Genomic DNA, 16302 nt, shown 5'->3' with positions numbered 1-16302 from the left:
CTGCATTTACTCATTGAGAACAACAAAGCAACTTGCATTATACGGATAGTTGCTTTTCCAAGGATTCAATGTGCAGATGGGGCAGGCCCTGCATTAACTCATCCAGATAAATAGCTGTTGCGTGCAGCACATAAGACACAGTTGCCATGACTGACTGACGCCTCCTGTAGTTCAGGTGGTGTCCAGGAGTCAGTGGGCTTTTTGTAGGAGTGGGCATATCCACACTATTGTGTAGACTATTTGGCAGACTCCCCACACCAAAATTCTCACCTGGCTGTTATGTCAGTGCTGATGTGCAGGATCTTGTGGCTGTGAAGCTAGTCTGTGGTGGCAGCCAGGAAAGAGGAGCTACTGAAAAAAGTCAAAGTGCCTAAGGCAAAACTGACATTCCTGGATTTCAGAAGATAACTTTTCATCCTTCCAACTTTCAAGGTTTAATTTTAAGGAGGGATTGTTCCAGTTCTGTGAGGAACAGTTCAAGGGTTTTATCAAAACCTATTTACAGTTTGCATTCACCTATTCTAGATTTAAAATTTTTAGGATAGACATCCTCCCAACTCCTGGCAGACCCTCTGCGGGTACTTCCAGACCGATCAGACATGCTATCTCAAGGACTGCACTGTAATCCTGCTTCACAGTCTCTGGCTTTGATGGTTTGGCTATTGAAGCCCAGGTCCTGAGGGACCAGGGTCTGTGACTCGCACTTGAAAAGCTTACTTCACGTGGTGTGAGGAATGGAAGCTTAGATGTTACTCTGCAGGATAAATTTCTGGCTTTTTTCCAGGTTGGCCTGTATGAGCACTTGGCCTTGAGTATCCTTAAGGGTTGGATTTTGGCCTTCGCTAATCTGTCAGAGACCTTTAGCCACTCTCTGGTGAAGACACATAGTTCCCCCATTCGATCCCCAGTGTTACTACTGGATCTTAATCTGTTCTTGTTAGCTCTTCGGCAGCCTCTCATTGAGCCCCAGAAAAATTCCCTTGGCTGACCTTACTCATAAGGTGGCCTTGATCATGGTGTGATGTTGGTCTGACTTGGAACTGGCAGCTTTGTCTTGTAAAGCGCTTTTCCGTGTTCTCCATAAAGATATGGTGGTTTTGAGACCCAAGGGCTTCTTATCTTCATTTCTTGTTCTTTCCTCCCTTTCCTGTTAAGAACACCTCTGCTTTTTCATTTGGTACCTCTTCTCCGCTTCAAGTATCTGTTTCTCATATTTACAGGGCTGCCACCTGATCCTCAGTTCACATGATAGTGAAGTCCTATCAGGTAGATAGGCAGCTTTGGCCAAAGATGCTGCAGGTCACTCTTAGGACCTAGTTTATGGACCTGTTGGCTTTATTACTGTGTTGTTCTCCCCACTGTTAAGTTGCTTGGTGTCAACACAGAGTCCATAATTTAAGCAGCCTGTGTCCTGTATAGTACAATTAAATAATAAGCAATTTTTGCTTGCCTGTTAAAAAATGTTGATTTTAACAAGCGAAAATTTAATTATAAAATTAATTCAGAACACTCAAACATATATTTTCCAAAAGCAAAGCCTTAGAGAATAAAATGGTGGCCTTTGCCATTTTTTTTTTTTATCTCGGTTTACGAACGCCTTGGTTAACGTAATTTTTGGTTTACAAATGAAAATCCATTGAAAATAATGCCTTGGTTTACAAATTTTTTTTTACAATACAAAGTGTATGTCGGTGCCAATTTTTAAATGCAATTGTCGGCTTTTTTTTTTTTCTTCACTATGGCTCACAGAATTAGCTGTCACTTTCCCAGGGGCTAAAGGATACTTTGTTTCTTTTCTCTCAGGAAACAACTTAAAAGGAAACATTGTTTCTTTTAACTTGTGGAAATAAACTAAAAGGAAACTTTCTTTTAGCTGGGGGGAAAGTGACAGCTGATTCTCTGAGCTATAGTGAAGGAAAAAAAAAAAGCTGATTACATTTAAAAACCGGCACTGACCTATAGTGACAGCGACTTTTTTTTTCTGACCTCCAGAATGGACTAATTGGTTTTCAGTGCATTCCTATGGGTATCCACGTTTCGGTTTACAAATTTTTTGCAAAAAGAAATGTCCCGGAGGACGCATTAAATTTGTAAACTGTGGTACACCTGTATGTTGCTTGATACTTCTGCTGCCATATATCAAATACAAATTTTCAAGAAAAAATGCACTAAAATAAATTACTCAACGCAATATAAAATATGGGGTTGTGTCCAGTAAATAGATACCAAACACGACAAACTTAAAAACTGCACTCGCCCATGAAATGGCGAAGAATTACAGTACCTAAAATTTTTTAAAGGCTTTACAGGTTCAGTTTACAGCCAACCAAGAATTTTGGAACTAGAATCATTGTTCTCACTCTTAAGTTCAGAGACACCTCACGTATGGTGCAATCGCTGTTTATATACACATCTTGGACCTATGCTGTTTTTGTATTTGCATGTGTGCACATGGATAAGGATCCCAGATCACTTTTACTGAACAACCAATTGCTAACTGTAGCTATGAGCTTGTTTTAACTATTTCATTTTAGGACGTTTTTACTAATTTTATGGATGTGAAGTGGTTAAATGAGCTTGTGTCCTGTACTGTATTCCAAGAAAATTATTTTACAGGGAAGTAAAACATTTTTGTGTGAATACACTGGTGAGGAACTCAATGAGGGGCATTTAGAAAGTAAATTACCAACACAGTTGGACACAAATCAGACTCTCTCACATTTAGTACACTACTGTATATGTTTTATGTTTTGTTTTTGTTTTTTTGCTCCTGCAATACCAGGAAACCAACTAAGACAGATTTGCAAATATATAGCACTGAAGGATATCATTTTTTTTTTTTTTTACAATATTTTCATCTCTTGCTCCTTATGTCAGCGTCGGCTCTAACCCCGCATGACCACCTTTTAGTTTTTAATAGAGACAGATCCCTTCGATAGTAATAGAAAATAGGGAGGGAGCATATATTGAGGGGAGCCACAAAAGGAAAATTTTGGTAAGTATGTAATTAAATAATTTGTTTTTTTTTTCTCTTAGGTTCATTGATGGACACAGCTTTTCTATTCTTGACCATAGGGTTATATTGCCACCTACAGGAGTAGGACACTAGACCGAAAAAAAAAACACCACCTATGGGCAGTTTTATCTGGTATGAAACTCCCTCTCTGCCATAGGCAATCCAGTTTTTTTCTGCTCTGTGTAGGAATAAGAACCTGGTTCCCTAGGTTTTTTTTTTTTTTTTTCCTCTTTTCTTCTTTCCTGGGATTTTCCTGTGCAGATCTTCAACAGCTGGGAGATAGGCTGGATAATCAAGATCCTTGTAGTCTAGGCTAAGGTCGGCCCCAACACAGCCTGATCCTGGACAACGAGTTAAACTTCTCGTGGAGCCACATATGACTGGGTGCCTATAGTCTGTGTCATAGTTTTACCCTGGCCCACAGCCCCCCCACTTTGGTGGAGAGGAGGATCTGTCTTGGGAGTGTTACTTGTAACTCCGTCTAGATCGGTGAATAGAAGCCCCCAGATGTGATGTGGGGTGTGGGTATTACCCAGGGTGATCGGTCTCTACAGGGTTCTTCCCCCTTCAGGCCTGTCTCTCTCTGAAGTCTTCAGGGACACTTCAGTTTGAGGGGCTTCCCCCCAGTCTGCCTGGCAGTCCATAACCTGTCCCAGGGTGTAGGTGTGAAGACACTGGGCTGTGTGGGTACTTGTGTTTTCCCTTTGGATGTGTCCTCTCTGTACCCCGGATGGACAGCAGTCTCCTCTGGTGGCTGGGTCTGCAGCTTTCTGGCTAGCATGCTGTATGTAACTCACCCCGTTCCCCCTATTGTCTGTGTACCTTGAGGCTGAGGGGCCAACTGCTCAGTCTATTTCCCTGGCATAGTTTTGGGGTACTGGTTGATGGGGATGTCCCCGGCTCTCCCCTTTTGCCTGGGGGTCTCAATTTGTGGTGTTCTCCCTACAACTTTAGTCTGCGGCTTTGTGGACTTCTGAACTGGTGGACAGTGCCACTGTTTTGGTTTGGGGCAGTTTGCTCTTTCTTGCTTTTTGCTCAGAGTCCTCTTCTTGGTGGTCGGGGCTGTGCTCTCACACGCCTTGTGAGGGCGGTCACGGCTGCCATATTACTTCAGGGTTATTGCCCTTTCCCCTGTGACTATAGTGCAGGGGAGGGGTGACAGGTTTCAGGGCATGGCGGTGCAGTCCCTTCCATGTGGGCAGAGCCTGCCCTGTGTGCACCCCTCCTGCTGGCTCAGGGCAGTGTTCCTGCAGGTCTGCTGCACTTCATGAGCCTGGGGCAACACTCTGTACAGTCTGCCCTACTCTCCTGATTCCCTCTGATTGAAGAGTGCAGCCAGAGCAAATGGGAGCTTGGTCCTGGTGAAGCCCAGGTCAGTACTGCCTTTTTTGAGGTGTCAGCAAGAGTAAGGTAGTGATAGGCTCCTGCAGCTGTCTTTTTAGTGAGAGGGAATAGGGGCGTGGCTTGCTGGGCACTGGGTATTTGGGTAAGTACACACAGCCTTGGCCAGGAGCACAAACATGCATGGGTGTCTCCTTTTTAAAGTGGTTCTAAAGCCTGAAGGTGGTGTTTTTTTGTTTTTTTTTTTAACCTTTTATTCATTCTATGTATGAATTTAAGTAGTCAGTGTGTACCTCCCCCTTATGTCCACCTGAGCCCGATCCAGGGATGTGCACAAGAGTGGAAGTTCTCCCTGGTCTCTGCCTTCTTATTAGCTGAGACACAGTAGTGGTAGCAAGGCATGAGTCATAATCCACATTTTGCAGGAACAGAGTGGAGTTTTACTAAAGCTGGGGAGAGCACAATTGGGCTCACTTCTGCACAGAAACCTATCCGCTTCTAACCTCAGCTTGTTGAATGAAGCTTTGGAAATAAAACCTGGAAGCTGATTGGTTTCTATGCAGAAGTGAGCCTGATTTAGGACCCGGCCTGTACAGCACCCAGATGTGGCTTGGATCCCTGGCAGGTGAGCTGCTGCTTGAAGGAGTGTAGAGCCCTGTGTTGCTCCTATCCCTATGCTGGGGCCTAAATCCTTGCTGAGGCCCGTGTTTGGAGGTGCTCTCCCCAGGGAATGGGAAGATAGATCTGGCCCAGAGGTTCAGTGGGGCGGTCTGTTTTTTTTTGCTAGAACTGGCTCCTGAGATTCCCTTGGAAAGACTGGAATTTGACCGTATCCACAGAGCTTTAGCCCCTAAACCCACAGAGGGCCCTCCCAGGGCCTTTAAGTCCCACTTTTACCGCACTAAAGAACGCCTACTACAGGTGGCTCGGAATCGCCCAGCTTTGGAATTTCAGGGCAACTCCCTTCAGTTTGTACCCTAAGGACCGCCTTCAAATTCTACAGTCCACTGATATCAAATACAGATGGGGCTTCCCATTCAAGGTCGTCAGTGCCAGGCTTCGTCCCCTGCAGATCTTCATCTCCATTTTCAGGAACTGAAATTGGAATTGCCACACTCACAGACTGAGGATGCTGCGGTCCCTGCATGTTTGCGGGGCTCCCAGTCTTCACGCAAGCCACCTCCTCCAAGTCAAAGCAGCTCTCAAGCTCTTCGTTCTCTTCAGGCTCAGCGCTTCCAGGAAGTCTCTGCAAGCTGACATTCTGTATCCAGTTGGGTCTTCACATTTTCCTATTTTGTGAGGTGTGGGCTGCACTGTCCATAGATGCTTTTGCATAGTCATGTAATGCATCACCTCCTTTGCTGAGGTCCACGCCTCAGTAGCTGTGTCAGTCCTGTTTAGATTCTCTTATGCATGCTGCTGATGGTGAGCAGAACTGAATGTGGATCTCCTGCTGTGGGTGTGGCACTGTTTACTGGGCTGGCCCGTGAGTGAATTCACACCTATAGTTATCTGGGAGTTTCCCCAACTCTGAGTTACTAGATGACCGTAGCGCCTATAGCCATATTAGCTATTTGTTGATCACCTAATTGTGAAGTTTTAGCCCAAGTTATTTTCTATTTTTTTGTTTTAGCTAAGCCGAGTGATTCCGGTGGACTACTGCGTCCCCCTCCGAGCTGATGTGTGGACTGGATTGTTATCCTGTCCACTACTCAGGCCTTTTGTGGGTTTATCCCCCACAGTTGGTTGCTATGATATGTGCACTAATCTTACTGTTTCAAATGTATATTGTTTGTATACCAGATGGTTCCTTGTCTTCGTTCTTGCCTTTTTTTTTTCTTGGTTTCTTCTCCAGTGTATTTTGTGTTTTCACCAACTTTTTTTTTCAGGGTTCCCGGGGATCGTGACAGAGGCTATCTTCCTTTTGAATTCCCCTCAGAAATGGGTGAAGATATTCAAGTTTCTCTCGGCTCGCCAAGTGGATATTGCTTGTCTATAGGAAACTCATTTCTCAACCACCTCTAGCCCAAAATATTTCGATGCCCGCTATCCTCAGGTTTTTCAGACTACTGGCCCTAGTAAACAAAGGGGAGTCCTTATTTCCTTTCACAAGAAAACCCAATTTGTCTGCATGAAGCGTATTGCTGACCCAAGTGGTAGATATCTTTTGTTACAAGGCACGATTCAGGATGTTGACATCACAGTTTTGACATATTATGCTCCCAATGTCAATCCTGGACCCTTTTTATCACATATCTGCTCCCTTCTGGCAATCTATCAACTGGGTACTCTCTTGGTGGCGGGGGATTCCAATTTAGTCTTAAATCCCCTACCCTTGCTGAGTATACCCCGGAGGACTCTAATCCTTCCGCTGCAGCTAAATCTTTCGCCCATACTTTGCAAACCCATGACTTGGTAGACTTATGGCGTGAGCTCCACCTTAGGGGGAAAGACTACACTTATTATTCTCATCCTTCCCACTCTAGAATTGACCATGCTTTTGTGCTACATAAACATCTCCCTCTTGTGCGTTCCATTTCTATTCTTATGGTACCGTGGTCTGATCACGACCCCATTTTGGTGGTTTGTCGATCTCTCCTCTGTAAGCCTTCCTACTCCTCATGGATTATGAATGACTCCCTGCTTTCACTGAAGGAGGTTCAGGCGGAACTCTTGAGCAAATCCCAGGAATATTTTCAGCTTAACTTCGGTTCTGTCTCTGTTCTGTTCTTCGGTGACGCTGTGGGAAGCTTACAAGGCTGTCCTTTGGGGCCATATTATTCAAGTAGCTTTGAGGCGCAAGAGAGAAAGAGGCAATATAAACAGCATCAGCTTGAATCAAAGCTAGCTTCTACATCGGCCCAATTTAAGCAAGCACCGACCCCTTCTAACCATAGGTTGTTGGATCAGGCCCACCTGGAATTGGATCTTTGTTTGACAGATGATGCTGAGCACTCTTTGCATTGGGCGCGTCAGAAGTGGTACAGTAAGGCAAACAAATCGGATTCTATGTTGGCACATAGATTGCGCTCCTTTACACATCACCCTAAGCCGATCTCTCTACGCACTCCACATAATGTTCTAACTAGTAATCCTGTAGCGGTGCTGGAGGAATTCCAGTATCGCCTTGCTAAACTTTATACGGACCCCACGCAGACTGATCCCCAGGCTATTTTTGATTTCTTGACCCTCCTGTTCTTTCCTACTTTGACTCACTTGATGGACTGTGATATTCAAACAGCGGAAGACTTGCATTGCAGATTTGAAGACGAGCAAACGCCCAGGCTCAGACTGATATACGGCTTTGTATTACAAGAAATTAGCTGATGTGCTTGCTCCTCACCTCGCCGCTATGTTCAATGCGGTGAAGGGAGGTTCGGCTTTTCCCCCCAACTCGCTGACCGCTAATGCGGTTATGATCCCGAAACCTGATTGAGACCATTCTTCTTGGGCAAATTACAGGCCAATTTCTCTTAATATCAACATGAAAATCCTAACTAAAATCTTAGCCACTCATTTGAATTTTTTTCTTTCTAGTCTGATCAAGAAAGATCAGGTGAGTTTTGTCCCTCATAGACAAGCGGGGGATGTCATCAGACGAATTCTGCAGTTACAACATCTGGCTCATACTCGCAAAATTGACATGATGCTTTTATCCTTGGACATCAACAAGGCTTTTGACACTATATCCTGGCCTAACCTTATGTCGGTCCTTTACGATTTTGGTTTTGGCCCCTCATTTTTGCGTTGGATTTCGGCGCTATATATGTGCCCCCAAAAAAACTCAAATATTCCAGTTTTGAGTCTCAAATGTTCCCAATTGGTAGGGGTACTAGACAGGGTTTCCTGCTCTCCCCCATATTTATTTTGACTTTGGAGCCCCTGGCAGAAGCTATCTGTATGAATCCCTGGATGTTGCTGGTTCTCAGCATAAGTTATCCCTGTTTGCTGACAATATATTGTCAGTTACGAGTCCGAGGGTTACCCTGCCAAACCTACTCGTGGTCCTGGATTCCTTCGCTGCTCTTTCAGGCCTTCGTATCAACCCTGCCAAGTCTAAGGCCATGTCGGTTACCCTTTAACCGTCGTTGGCAGGTTAGTGGTTCTTCTCTTTGCCGTATTTGTGGATTAAGCTCACTCTGACTTACGAAGAACTGTATCACGCTAACTTTTCTGCTGTTTTTAAGGATTTGACAGAGATGTTGTCCTCCTGGACTCACTTTCCGCTTTCTTGGTTCAGCAGTATCAATGTGATTCGTATGACTTATCTCCCCAAATTACTGTATGTGTTTCGAGTTTTACAGGTCCCAGTCCCTTCACATATATTGCGCATCCATCAGCAGAGGCTTCTGTCTTTTATCTGGGGCTCCACTTGACCCAGAATTAACAAACCGATTTTATTTGCCCGCAAGACCAAGGGAGGCTGGCTGTTCCGAATCCTCAGGCTTAATATCTAGCGGCTAATATTGCTCCCTTAGCCCATCTTCACGCATCTCACAATATCCCCTTGTGGGCTACTGTTGACCTGATGGATTCCCACCCGATACCACTCTTCTTTGCCGTGGCTTCCACCTATTCATCGCCCTTCTCCTCTTGATCCAATGTTGACGCACACGCTTCAACTTTGGGATTCTATTAAATACTCCGCTGGTCTCATTTCCGCCCACCTGCCTTTGCTGCATTTGCTCCGACAACTCCGACACTTTATCAATACATTGATACAGGCACATCCGGGACCCTATAGGCTGATCCCCTTTTGAAAGTCTCTGTAGACATAGACCCCATGCTCCGGGCTTAATTTCTCTTGTTTACTCCGCTATTATTTCATATAGAACGCCCCCTGGTTCGTTCTCACCACCAGCATTGGCAGTCAGAACTCGGGGGAAGTCTGTATCAGCAAGACTGGCGGATCATGATCCAGGCATTGTCTAAATGTTCAAGGAATGTTATTTTAGAAAATGCCTATAAGGTCCTTTATAGATGGTATTACATGCCTGCCCATCTGGCTCGTTTTATTCCTGCATACCCCGACTTGCTTTTGGGGTTGCCAACAAATAGGCTCCATGGCCCATATTTGGTGGACTTGCCCTAAAATTTGCAGATTATGGATTAGGGTCTATGCCCTTCATCATACTATGTTTCACACAAACATTAAGCGCAACCCATACGAGGTGCTATTATTTAAAGCATTAGTGGGTCTGCTTCGTCCTGAGTGGCAGCTGGCATCGCATCTATTCATGGCTACCAAATTAACGATCGCGAGGGCTTGGAAGACCCCCTCCCCCCCCCCCCCCCCCCTCAGCTTCGACGCAGTCAAAAATCAGATGAATTTTATAATGGTTAATGAGAAACAGACGACTGTGCTGTTAGACACTCACACAAAGTTTCTGCAGATCTGGCGCCCCTAGCTTGATAGAGCCCAACCGTCTAGATTTGACCAGTCCCTTTTATTGATATAAGATTTTTTTTTTTCTGTCGCGATTCCCCTGGAGCCCTTTCTTTTGTCTTGTCTTTCTTAGTTCCTCCTTTTCTCTTCTCGTTTCTGCCAGTTTTCATGATATTTGCACTGATTGTGACTGCTTTCTCTAAAAACTGTACCAGCAATATTGTATCTACCTGTTGGACTTCCTTGGGAGTCCTAGGTGTGGAGTGCTAATGTACACTCAGTGAGGCTTCATGGTTTTTTTCTCTTTTCTTCTGTTTGTGGACTTTGTGATAATCTTGGCTCTTTGTTTACTAATTCATTGGTTTCAAATTGCCTGCCATTTGTGCAAATTAACATGTTTTATTTTACCTCATATACTGTGCTTGTGTACTCAGCTTGTTTATACTTCAGTGCATTCATGATACTATTCATCAGAAAACTTGTATGTCTCATTTTTGTTGGTCAGTGATCTTGTTTATGACTGTTTCTCTGTTGTTGTCTTTTTTATAATAAAATCCATTGTAAAAGAAAAATGTGCATTTATTATTTTTTTTTGTCAAAAGGTGAACTTATCCTTTAAGTTCCCCTTTAGCGCGGTTGGCAAGTGGTTAATTACCTTAATAAGCTACAGAACCTATGTAATTAATATGTGTTTGGTCTCTCTCCTGTGAGCTTCTCCTGGCCCAACTTCATCCTTGGACCTGGACTTGCAAATAGCCCTCCCCCCTTTTCCCAGCTAAGCTTAACTGGGACCTTGGTGTCTTCTGGCTGGCTTCCTCTCGGACTTCTGCTCCAGACTGTTTATGGGCTCTCTCACCACCTTCAGGGCACACCTCTTCAGGGATTGGCAGGAGTTCAATAAATATTTAGGCTGCAGACTCTGTCCTTCCTCCCACCATGTTGTAGAATTCTCTAAAAGAAGGAGGGAAGTAACAGAACAGCAGCCTGTGAAACACTGAGCAGCACTAAGCAATCCTATTCCTCCTCTGTGGAGCTTTCTAAATTTACCTAGCAGCCTACTCTAGACTAGGAGGGCACTACATCAAGCACACTTGTGATTGTAACAGTTATCAATCACACCATGCCTTGAATGTTAGGTTGGTCATACACTATACAATTTTCCGCCCAATTTCCTTTATTATTATTATACAGTATATAGCTCCAACGGTTTGCTCAGCGCTGTACATTATAATTGGAGACCATACACAAGACAATACAGTAACAATACAATACACGAGGGGTTCGAGGGCCCTGCTCCTTGGAGCTTACAATCTAGGAGGGAAGCGAGAGTGGTACAGGAGGAAATAGCTGTGGGGGATGGAGTGGTGGGAAGAGCGGAGGAAATCAGCAGTTAGGTGAGAGCGGGGTAGGCTTCTCTGAAGACATGGGTTTTCAGGGTGCGCCTAAAGGTGAAGAAGGAAGGTAACAGTCTGATGGATTGGGGTTGTGAGTTCCAGAGGATGGGGGAAACCCTGGAGAAGTCCTGGAGATGGGCATGGGAGGAGGAGACCAAGAAACTGGAGAATAGGAGGTCTTGTGAGGAGCGGAGAGTGCGTTTTGGGTGGTAGATGGATATCAGGTCGGTGATGTAGTTTGGGGCAGTGTTATGAACAGCTTTGTAAGTCAATGTTAATATTTTGAATTTTATGTGTTGGGCAATCGGAAGCCAGTGGAGGGATTGGCAGATATGGAGCGGTTGGTAAGGTGGATTAGTCTGGCCGCAGAATTCAGGATAGACTGAAGCGGGGATAGCCTGTGTTGGGGTAAGCCGGCAAAGAGGGAGTTACAGTAGTCAAGTCGGGAGATAAGGGAGTGAATGAGTTACCTTTAACTATGTAGTGCAAAAGCCTGCTAACTGGATACAATTGAAAGTGTTATTAGGTTTGACCTCCTATTATATGGTATTTGGTAAATCTAAACCAAAAATCTCAAGAAAATTGTATAGTGTATGGCCAGCCTGTTTTGGGAAGGAAACTGGTAAATTGGTGGGCTTAGTTTGGCTTTATGTTAGACTTGAGTACCAGGTTAAAGTTGAACTAAACCTATCAATGTAATGCTTTCAAAAAACAGTTAAAGCGGAACTATAATCACCTCAGTTCCAGCAATGCAGCGTCCCTCCACTCCCCACCCAGCTGCTGACATCTCTGAGCGGCCGGCTTCTGGGTCTCGATTGCCAGCCGCTGTCATTGGCCAGGTGAGGATGACATCACTCCTGTGCATGCGTGAGAGTTCCATCAGATAGGCATTGCCATATTTGTACAGTGAATTGCGCATGCATGGCGGACAGGCAGGTAAGCATGTCTCTTCTGCATTAAAATTCCTGCCTGTCTGCCAATTTTTATTACTTTAGGTAAAGTTCCACTTTAAATTCCTGGCATGCTGGGAATGCTGTCACATTTGCTTGTGATATCAACCAAATTGTCAAACCATCAAATGGTTGGTGTCATAACTAATCACATGGCAGTTGCAGATCGAACAGAGGCTAAGAAGGTAGCTTCTTTGGCTGAAAAAAAGAGAGTTTAACCAACTCAATACCGGGCACTTTTACCACCTTCCTGCCCAGACAAATTTTCAGCTTTCAGCGCTCTCACACTTTGAATGATAATTACTCAGTCATGCAACACTGTACCCAAATGAAATTTTTGGCCTTTTTGTTCACACAAATAGAGCTTTCTGTTTGTGGTATTTAATTATCACTGGTCTTATTTTTTTGCACTGTAAATAAAAAAAAAAATGAAAAATAAAGAAAAAACCCTGCATTTTTCTATGTTTCTGTTATAAAATTTTGCAAATAAGTAATTTTTCTTTATAAATTTGGGCCAAAATGCATACTGCTACATTGCTTTGGTAAAATTAATCCCAATCATTGGTACCAATCATTGAAAATTGATCACACCTGATGTACTGATGGCCTATCTAACAAGCCAGGCCAGTACAAATACCCCCCAAATGACCCCTTTTTGGAAAGTAGACATTCCAAGGTATTTGGTAAGATGCATGGTGAGTTTTTTGAACCTGTAATTTTTTTCCCACAATTTTTTGGAAAATGAAGTAAATAAAATGTTTTTTTTCACACAACTGTTATATTAACAGGTTATTCCTCTCACACGGCATACTTGCAGCTTCACCTCAAAACACATTCTGCTGCTCCTTCTGAGTATGGGGATACCACATGTGTAAGACTTTTCCACAGCCTGACCACATACAGAGGCCCAACATCTGTGGATGCATAAATTACACATCTCATTTTCTAACTTCCTATCACAATTTTGAAGGCCCTGGAGCACCAGGACAATGGAATTACCCACAAAATGACCCCATTTTGGAAAGCATACACCCCAATGTATATTCTATGAGGCATAATGAGTCTTTTAAACATGTCATTTTTTTCCACAAGTTTTCAGAAAATGTGGAAAGAAAATGAAAATATATATATATTTTTTTTTACATAAAGTTGTCTATTTATAAGATATTTCTAACACATAGCATGTACATAACAAGAATTACATCCCAAAATACATTCTGCTACTCCTCCTGAGTATGAGGATACCACATGTGTAAGACTTTTCCACAGAGGCCCAACATCCAAGTAGGACCTACAGGTGTTCTGGAGGCATAAATTACACATCTCATTTCCTGACTACCTATCACAGTTTTGAAGGCCCTGGAGCACCAGGACTATGGAATTACCCACAAAATGACCCCATTTTGGAATGCAAACACCCCAATGTATATAGTACGAGGCATAATAAGTCTTTTGAACATGTCATTTTTTTCCACAAGTTTTCAGAAAATGTGGAAAGAAAATTAAAATGTATTTTTTTTTTACACAAAGTTGTCCAATTATAAGATATTTCTAACACATAGCATGTGCATACCAAGAATTACACCCCAAAATACATTCTGCTACTGAGTATGGCGATATAACGTGTAAGTTGTGTAAATGAGGAGGTGGAGACTCAGCTCCTTGCACAGATCGAAAGGGCTGCAAGGGCTGGGACAGTGATAATAATGGGGGATTTTAACTACTCAGAAATTGACTGGAGTAATGGTACTGCAGGAACAGTTAAAGGGCAAAAAATTTTAAAACCTACTACAGGACACTTTTATGGTACAGTTCATAGAGGCCCCAACTAGGAATGATGCTCTGCTGGACCTGGTAATCTCAAACCATACAGAGCTTATAACTAATGCCCATATAAGAGAACATCTGGGTACTAGTGACCATAACATGATTTAATTTATTGTTGGCTGTAAACAGCGAGCACATACGGGAAAAATAAAAACACTCAATTTTAAGAGAGATAATTTTCCAAGGCTGAGAGCTGCTCTCCAAGGTCTAGACTGGGAGGGAATATTGGCATAAATTAACAGAAATGGGAGTTCTTCAAAAAGACTGTGAACACACTGCAAAATATATTCCCATGGGCAACAAGTTTAAAAGGCTAAAAATCAAACCTGTGTGGCTTACGGCTAAAGTTAAAAAAGTTATAGATAATAAGAAAAGAGCTTTTATTAAATATTAAAATGAAGGAATTCTATCATCCTTTGAAAATGAACGACAGATTGCAAAAGATAGCAGGACCAACCCCCAAAAATTCATCAAATATTTTAATAGTAAAAAGGTCAGGTCTGAGCATGTAGGCCCTTTACAAAATAATCTAGAGTGGGTGACTGGAGACAAAGAAGGCAAATTTATTAAATACCTTCTTCAACTCTGTGTATACAAAGGAGCATGGGGGAGCTCTTGTCCATAATGGGTATGGTATTGACACAGCCCCAGATGATCCACATTGGCTCACAACTGATATCCAAAAATATTTAGACAGAAGAAAAGGTGAATAAAGCACCTGGACCAGATGGCATACACCCACAGGTCCTTAAAGAATTGAGCTCTGTCATTTCAAAGCCACTGCTTGTACTCGCCACTGTGCTACTGGTGGATGCCTGCTCCTCCTATCTCCTGAATCTCTTTGGACTCTCTCCTCCTCAGAATCCGTTGCTGACCCACTGCTTTCAACTTGCTCATACTCAGAATCTGAGTCTGACAAAGAGAGTTCCCCACTACTCTCATCCGTCATAATCAGTATCTGGAAAGCCTCCTCGCTGGTGTATAATTTTTTAGACATTTTGATGTTCACTGGTACAGATGTTGATTTGACACTGGTACACTGTTACAGGTATTGATCACTGGTACAGGTGTGGATTTTACTTTGGTACACTGTGACAGATGTTATTCACTGGTACTGATGTGGATTTTACACTAGTACTGTGTGACAGATACTGAGCACTGGTAAACTGTGACAGATGTGGATTTGACGCTGTGTGGACAGATGTGGATCACGGGTACGGTAACAGATGTGAATCACAGATACTGTGAAAGATGTGGATCACAAATGTGGATCACGGGTGCTGTGATAGATGTGGATCACTGGCACTGTGACAGATGTGGATCACAGATGTGGATCACGGGTACTGTGACAGATGTGGATCATTGGTACTGTGACATGGTGATTTTAAGTCACAGATCTGCTCTGCTTCTCCTCACTAGCGGGCTCTGTGTGAGGAGAGGCAGAGCTATTCAGCTGAATGGCAGCTTTGTTGACACCACATGACGGCTGTGATTGGACACAGCTGTCATGTGATCAGAAGGGCCAATGCTCCACAGTGCCGTGGTAGTTCATTGAAAACTACAAGCCCACAGCAACTAAGGCTGCTGGGACTTGAAGTTCATTAATTCACGGAAATTGATGAATGAATGACAGGGCTTTGTGGACGGAGTCCCACACTGCCACAAGGTTTTCAAATTTGACAGATAGTACGGGGAGACTTCCCCCCCCTACTATGTGTCAGAGGAAGGGGCGGCGGTGGCTATGGGAACATGTTACATGTTCCACCCTAAAAACATGTTCCCAAAGGTGAACTTATCCTTTAGCCTGGGTTCGCGCTGATGCAGTCCGGAATTCGCAGTGGTTTCTGTGCGAATTCCGCACAGCATCAGAATCACACTCCATTCATGCGAACCACTGCGGGTGTGTATGTCAAGTTAACAACACCCTGAAATCAGTCTGCAAAAACGCAGTGCAATATGCAGAATCGGATCACATAAGTGTGAATACCCATGTGATCCGATTCTAGTCCGGACCAAAAAAAGGGTCCTGCACTTTTTTGGTGTGGATGCGGTGCGATTTGAGCCATATAAAATGTATGGCTCCAATCACATCGCACAAAATTCGCATGTGATTTGTACAGGAATGCGGTGTGGTTCCTGTGCTAATCACATGGGATATGTGAACCCAGGATTAAAGTGGAACTAAAGTCCCGCTGGTACTGAGAAGGAACAGGCGCGTTCTTTATCACAGAAGACACATGCAATGTCTCTTCTGCAATAAAAACCACTTACCTGCCTGCTCTCAGCAGTCTCTGACATGTAAACTGTGCTGCGCATTTGCATCTCAACTTACAGTGCCAGCCCAATCTGTGTGTGCCGAGATTACTGACTCCTTCACATACGCAGGAG

Source organism: Staurois parvus, unplaced genomic scaffold (assembly GCF_062004578.1).
Source record: "Staurois parvus isolate SC_StPar_1 unplaced genomic scaffold, SC_StPar_1.0 ptg000147l, whole genome shotgun sequence".
Taxonomy (NCBI): Eukaryota; Metazoa; Chordata; class Amphibia; order Anura; family Ranidae; genus Staurois; species Staurois parvus.
The sequence above is the reverse complement of the archived record's forward strand: the minus strand, read 5'-3'. Positions refer to the sequence as shown.